This window comes from Grammomys surdaster, unplaced genomic scaffold (genome assembly GCF_004785775.1).
Source record: "Grammomys surdaster isolate TR1022 unplaced genomic scaffold, NIH_TR_1.0 125951, whole genome shotgun sequence".
Taxonomy (NCBI): Eukaryota; Metazoa; Chordata; class Mammalia; order Rodentia; family Muridae; genus Grammomys; species Grammomys surdaster.
Genome location: NW_021620772.1, coordinates 3,091,665 through 3,098,815, shown reverse-complemented (window position 1 = coordinate 3,098,815; position 7,151 = coordinate 3,091,665). Strand labels below are relative to the sequence as shown.

Sequence of the window (7,151 nt, the reverse complement as noted above, 5' to 3'; positions counted from 1 at the left end):
AAAGATGTCTCATTTAAGGCTGAGAAGTCCAAAGTCTCTTACTCTCCACACATTGAAAGGTTATTGGTATCTCTATTGATCATCATCCACTGTAAAATGAAGCTTTCTGATGAACGTTGGAGACGCACTAATCTATGAGTATAAAGATGAGAACATGGGGGTGTAATTTATTATCAGGTACATTTAGCAGAAGTGTAGTGTCTGTTCTCATCTAGGGCCTATGATTTAGCCAGCCACAGTTTTGAGACCAGTAAATGGTATCATGTATGAGTTTTATCTTAACAAGCAGAAGGTAGTTGGCTTCCTCCCATAACATTTGTGCCGCTATTGGACCAGAGGGCATATCTTGCCAAACCAGTTGATATTCTTAGGATTCACAGCTGAGTAAGAGTGTTGATGACTTTTCTATTTCAGCAGTGTGCATAGAACTTTCTAGCATTATTAAAGCTACCCAGTAGAGATGAGGCTTCCAGTTGGCACCAGCTTGACTCCTCCATGTCCTATGACCGAAGTATGTGGTGTATTCAACAAGAAGGTCTTGCCGTTAAGTTTTGAGAGTATCCAAGAGCAATGGCAACAGCCTATGTTTGAGAGTTTTAGGAGATTCCTAAAGATAGGCCAACAACTCAAAAAGTGATAAATCATACCTTGCACTGGGCTTTTTATTTGATGTCCTACCAGTGTCTGGGAGTTGTATTGTTCTTGTATTGAAGGGTAACTCCATTTGAACTCCTTTTTTCTCCCACATGGATGAGTTCTATGCCCAAAATTCACATGGTACACAAGTTGTCTATTGACATCCATGTAACCACCATGGCATGAATGCTCATGCATCTACATATATGCAAACACAGATAAATAAACAAAATAATTTCATTTTAAAAGGTGTGACAGTTTGCTATTTGCATATATATCACAATTTATTTTCTCTATTTTAGCTGCTTATATTATTTGTAATTTTGTTTTAATGAATAAATAATACCCTCATGGTAACACTATATGTAAAATTGTTTATACATTTTTACTCTTTTTTATAGCAGTATAAGACAGGGTCCCTGAAGTGATTTTTCGAGATCAGAGATACAGACGATTTAAGAAATCTGTAGTCTGTGCTGGAGTCAAGCATCTCCCCTGAGGGGTTCTGGTTTGCTCTTATCTCTCAGGGCATGTCTGTTATCTTCCCACACCAACAGCGTGACTGTCACCGCACTCTTCTGAAGACTATGGTTTTCAGAAATTAAACAGTTCCTAAGTAGAAGAACTTCATAAAATCCTAAAGCAAAGAAAAGCAGAATTTAAGTTAAGCCAGTAAGCAGCAGCCAGCAAGCACCATTATGTAATGGGGTCTTCCTAATGCCAGACACAGTGACAAACTGTAACTCATCAAGCGTTTGCTTTCCTTTCTTCTCCAATCTCCCCCTCCGTCTCTTGTGTTTCTTCCCTTGAGCTTGCCTAACTGATGAATCACTGCTTGCTCAGGCAATCTCTTAAGAAGAAATCTTACTGTGGCTCAGTTTATCTTTTTTAGCGCACAAGAAATTTGATATGCTAAATGCTTAAGAAATATGAGTTTTAAATTTGTCATTGGAACTAACAGTATTTCCCAAAGCAACAATTGTATGATAAATAAAATGATATGTATCTCATGATAGTATCCCCGCATGTGAGTCAAGAGAATATTGTCCATGTTCAGAAAGTCAGTTTCCTTGGAGGTTGGTCCATTGTCTTAGGACTAGAATCTGTGCCCTCAGTGATTGCAGCTTCCTGAGGAACAGAAGGAAAGATCTGCTTGCCATATGAATGCATGCTGCATGCCTGACTCCTTTCCTGTACGTGCCTAGAGGCTACCACAGAGCAGATCCTGCCTGTCAGAGTTGGAGCTAAGACTGAGACTTTAGACTCTGAAATAGCAAGCTCTGCTGTAAACCAGGTCTTAGATGTTTGAAAAGATGTGGTGGTTTCAAGTTTCTTTAAGTCAGCTTTCCCTGGATTGGACAAAAGTCTGCTGCACCTACCACACCAACCATGCAGGAGATCAGTAGTGCTACAGGCATTGTAATGGAAAGTCATCTACCCCAGCTCTGGCTCCTCATTGTAAAGCTGAATCAGGAGTTGTAAAAGTTCTAGTGATGTAAAGTTTCAAAGACTAGCCATTGAAAAGAAAAGTTTCTTATGGGGGGGTTGGTATCTATTTATCTGTGCAGGAAGCAGTCACCATAAAATACTCTCTGTCTTGATAAAGAGCAGATGCTACACTCCCCCAAAACATACTCCGGAAGCGGGAGCTTGTGGGGCAGACTCTGCCATAAACGTCTGCAATGTTTATCCAGCCAAGATTTATGTTACAGTGAAATTAAGCCTGATTTTAAAGCACTCGCCATTTAATCAGTATTTATGCATACCGGTAAATAACCCACAACTTCAAATATGGGGTGGAAGACTGTGTCATTTGCACTGATTCCCAGACAGAGATCAGGCATGGCTTAAAGAAAAAGAAATTCCAACCTTTGATACTACCTTTCCCCTTAATTCTTAAGTTTTATTTTACAAACAGGGGAACATTCAACATTCATTGGCACTGATAACTTCTTTCTTCTTTCTCTCTCCTTCCCATTCTTTCTTTCCTTCATTTTCCTTCTCTTTTCTATTCTTCTTAATTTTCTGTTGGTTCTTTGTGAATTTCACATCATGCACCCAATCTCTCTCACCTGCCCCTCTTCTCATAGCCACCCTCCACCCATGCAACCTACCCCCAGACAGAGAAAAAAAATCTTGTGGCATCTGTAGTGTGTCACAGTGTGTCCCACAGTATACCCTTTTGTCCACACTTCTTTGCTCACAAGTGTTCATTGCAATGACTCATCTATCCAGGTCTGGCACTGGCCTCTGGCTTCTGCTACTCTAGTAATACTGGAACCTCATTGGGACTCCTCTCAGATGTCCTGTTGTTGCCTCGTGTCATGGACATCCTGTAGTTTTGGATCTGTAGGACTGGCTTCTTCATGCAGTCTAGTCTAGATGTTGGGGTAGGATCAAAGCCTTGGATCTGGGCCTGAGAGGTATCTGATCTTGTCAACCTCCTTTTTTTTCTCTCTTTACCCTAGGTGGCTGGCTACTCAGCAACCTTTCTCTTCCCACAACCAGGGCCAGCTTTACCCTGCTGCCCAGGGGAGGTGCGGGGTCTGCTCTCCTGAGTGTTGTAGCTGGTGAGGGGCATGCCCAGTTGTCATGTCCGTGGGGCCAGTTTGCCATAGATGGTGAAGGAGAAGGGAGGGGGAGGAGAGAGCTCCACTTCCCGGTGGATAAGAGGCAGGGTCGGCTCTCCCACACTTATGCCCTGGGGACAGCTCACCTACAACCCACATATCCAGGGCCGCTCTACTGTGCTGCTCAGGTGAGGTGCAGGGCCTGCTTTTCCAAGTGCAGCAGTGGGTGAAAGGCAGAGCCAGCTCTCCTGCCTGCCATAGGTGACAATGGATGGGGGCCATCTCTTGCTGCCCATGTCACTGCCCAGTAGACAAATTGCCATGCTCTCCCATGCTCGTGCCTTCAGGGCTGATGACAACAACCACTAGGGTCTGCTCTACTGTCCTGTTCAGATGAGGTACAGGGCCTGCTCTCCCTTGTGCATAGCAGGTAAAGGGCAGAGTCAGTTCTCATGATCCCAGGAGCAGGTCTTCTGCCTGCTGCAGGTAGTGAAGGGATTATCTCTCCCCCACCCATGCCACTGCACAGGAGATGAATGGGAGGGATATCTCTCCTATGGTCATATCTTCAGGGCTGGCTCACCTGCAAGTCCCACAATGTGCAGGTCCCTCTCCCGAGTACTACAGCTGGCTAGCATCAGCGTCAGTTCTTCCATTCTACTGTCCCCCAGGTACCACTCTCTAATGATGTCCAGGTGAGGGCTGGGGCCAGTTCTGCACAGCCCTCAGACGTTAATGTATCCTAGAGTGGCAGCCTAGACCAGGAACATCAGCCTGGCCTTTGGTGATAACAGACCCCTCCTGCTGCAGGGCAGTGAATTCAGATGTGGACCCTAGTGGTAGCACAGGCCAGGACCCCAACATGGTCCCAGGTGGCATCACTGACTACTCACATCAGGCTGTTCCTCACTGCCTCTGAGTCTCCAGTTCTGCCTTTCCTCACTGTGCCCATATCCTTCTGTTTCTCTTTCTCTTCCATTTCTCCTCCACTTGTTTCTCTTAGTGGCACCTGGGGTTTTTGAGTGTCTGGAGTCATCTCAGAAGTGGTCTCAGGAGTGCTATGCTCTGCTTGTGCCTTATGGCGCCAAGCAAAGGTCTTCTGGGGCATGGTCTGTCCCTTCTAGGCCCGTGTGGCGCTAGACCGGTTGTTACCTCAGGCTAGCTCGCTGTCCTGGCTCTGTGGTGCTAGTCTGATCTTGGACTTGCTCCTTGCCCAGCTCATCTGAGTGGCCCTATGTGAGGGTTGTCTGTCTCAGGTTCGCTCCTGATGGTGGGGCGTGGTCCCAGGTCAGATTTTTCTAGTCTCCAGCTTACTCCCCATCCTGGGAGCCTGTTCATCTCTGTGCAGTGTCTGACTGGTGCTGTGCCAGGCTAGCTCCCTTTTCGGGCTCCCTGGCAACAGAGTGGTGGTTGTCTCAGGCTTGCCTTTTTGTCAGGGACTGTTAGGCTACTACGAACCATTCTGGCGTTCATAGGTCAGAACACTGAGCATCACAGCCTTTCTGGCACATACTGATGGACATGTAGCACAGCGGCTGCACCTACTCTGAAGTCCAGGCTATTCTGGGACTCACTAAACAGCCCAGCTTGGTCTCAACGTTGTAACAATCTCTCTCAGTTTCTAGAAGCTTGGGGGCACCAGGCCCTGCTTGATGTCTTCTTTATAATGAAGAGAGATTCAGTGGCATCTCTGCTACCCTAAAGAAGTGATGTTGGAGTGTCATGAACCCTTCTGGAAACCCAAAACATCCCCTCACTCCACAACCATTCAGGAGTGGTTTAGCGCGACGCGGTTTGGGGACTGGGAAGGAGCATAGGAGGTGACATTTTCAAAGCTAGCTTTATGTACTAAGGATCTGGGGACCACAGAGCCAAATTGATACTTGTGGCCAGGCTGAGGCAGGATAGAAAGGCAGGAAAAGTTTGGAGGCCATGAAAACAAAAGGAGGGACTCATCCTGAAATCCCACTAAAGCCCTCCCACCACCCCCACAACTGAGAGACAAGATTCCAACACAATTTGCAAATGCTTCAGGCCTTTCTTCTTTCCTGGCTGTATACCTGCAGTTTTCTAGGAATCTTACTAGACAGACCAAGAGCACACACCAAAACCCTAAGGTTGCAACTCTAATGACTCTTGGTTTTACATATACTTCGCTCACTTATCAAAAGTAGGGGCTTCTTATCTATGACTTGAGGGTCACTGAAATGCTATGTATGGCTCGTGCTGAGATAATTAGGTGTAAGTCTTCTTTGAGGAGCACTTATCCATGGGGATGCCTATTCTCTGTGACTCTCCCTGGAGGAAGCTACACCTTCACAGTCACATGGGTGTGCTTGACTTTCCCTGACTCCACTTTGAATACTTCTATGTGGGCAAATTGTATTTTGTGGTGTTGTATCTCTCCTTTCACTTTTATCTGGGTCTGGTGACCCAATTCACATGGCTAGGCCGGGACTTTCATCCTCCAAGCCTTCTCACCAGCCCCTGAGTATTTGGTTTTTCAGTGTAAAATGCTTCCAGAAAAATCATCTCTTAAGGTACTTTCTTTTTTCGTTTGTTTGTTTTGTTCTTTTGTGTTTTTTTCAGGTTTATTGAAAATATGGCATAAAAGATTAAACAGCTCCACGTGGTGTTTTGAAATTCATCCCAACTGTAGGCTGAGTGACCTGAAGGTTAGAGAGACTGCCAAAGTCCAGAAGCTTCAGCATTTCCTTGGTGTCAGGATCTACCTCAATGATCTCCTGGTCTAGGGCTGAGACCTCAGGAACATAATTATCTCTCCTCTCTCTCTCTTCTTCCTGCAACTTGATAGAGATGCCTCTCACAGGACCTCTCTGAATCTGCTTCATCAGATGCTTGACGTAGCCAGCTATCTTGTTCCGAAGTTTCTTGCTGGGGATAGTGGCGATCTTTTCACATACGCGCTTGTTGGTGTGGAAGTCATTTCCCAGGCTCGTGTAGTACTTCTCAATGATGACCCTGGCCGCCTTCTTCACAGTCTTGGTGCGAACTCGGCCCATGTTGGCGGGTCTCGGTAAAAGAGCCTTAAGGTACTTTCAGGTTTGGTGAAAACAGATTTTAGAGAGAAGAGGATCTGAGAAAAAATGTTAACAGAAGAACATTGGCTAAAATTTATGAAGTTACGAAATATTTAACTCCAAACCCAATGTAGGGGATATTTAGATAATACCTCTCCACTTTGCTACACAGAGAGGACACTAGAAAGGGGCACGTAAATATCTACATCCCAGTCTCAGTCTAACTGGTCAGTGGCTACAGAGCAATAGCCACTCAACTTTTCAAGGTCGGTTTTCTTATTTGTAAATATTACCTGTCTACCTTAGAGTTTTGAACTCAATAAATTCATGAATACAAATATGAAATCATACACCATGTCATCATGTATGAAATACAACAAATATATGCTCAATATTCCCTGAAGGAAAGTAATAACCCCTACTTCACGTTTTGTTCTCTGTACACATTTTGTTTTTATTCCATCTTTCCTTACAGTTATGACTGAAGACAGACTGTTGATCCGGAAGCCAATGACATGAGTGAACTGTAGGACACTTCCTCAGACCGCGTCCTCAAGCATGCTGACCCCAGAGCTGCTCTCTACGCTAAACAATTGTCCTGAAGAGCTTTGTTTATTCAGTTATGTCATGTCGTGTTGCTGTCTTAGAGAACAAATCAATCACAATAGTATATATTGATTTCAAAGTGGCAGCACTTCGACTGCTTGTAAATATAAATGTTTTTAACAAAACAGCAACGTTTTGAACAAAACTATTAAAAGTGGCATTTTTACATTCCTGCCAATCTCTTTAATGTTTGACTTAATTAGAAACAGCTGGATCCTCACATCTGCTTCTGCTTTCAATCTCTCATGGTATCAAATGACACGTAGACTCTGGAAAATCGCATTCTATACTCCTGAGA

General features: G+C 44.7%; 2 pseudogenes; both read right to left on the bottom strand.

Annotated features, from left to right (window-relative positions):
- Nucleotides 1–4,644: 4,644 nt before the first annotated feature.
- Nucleotides 4,645–4,764, bottom strand: LOC114609310 (annotated as a pseudogene).
- Nucleotides 4,765–5,785: 1,021 nt separating this feature from the next.
- Nucleotides 5,786–6,229, bottom strand: LOC114609306 (annotated as a pseudogene).
- Nucleotides 6,230–7,151: the final 922 nt, after the last annotated feature.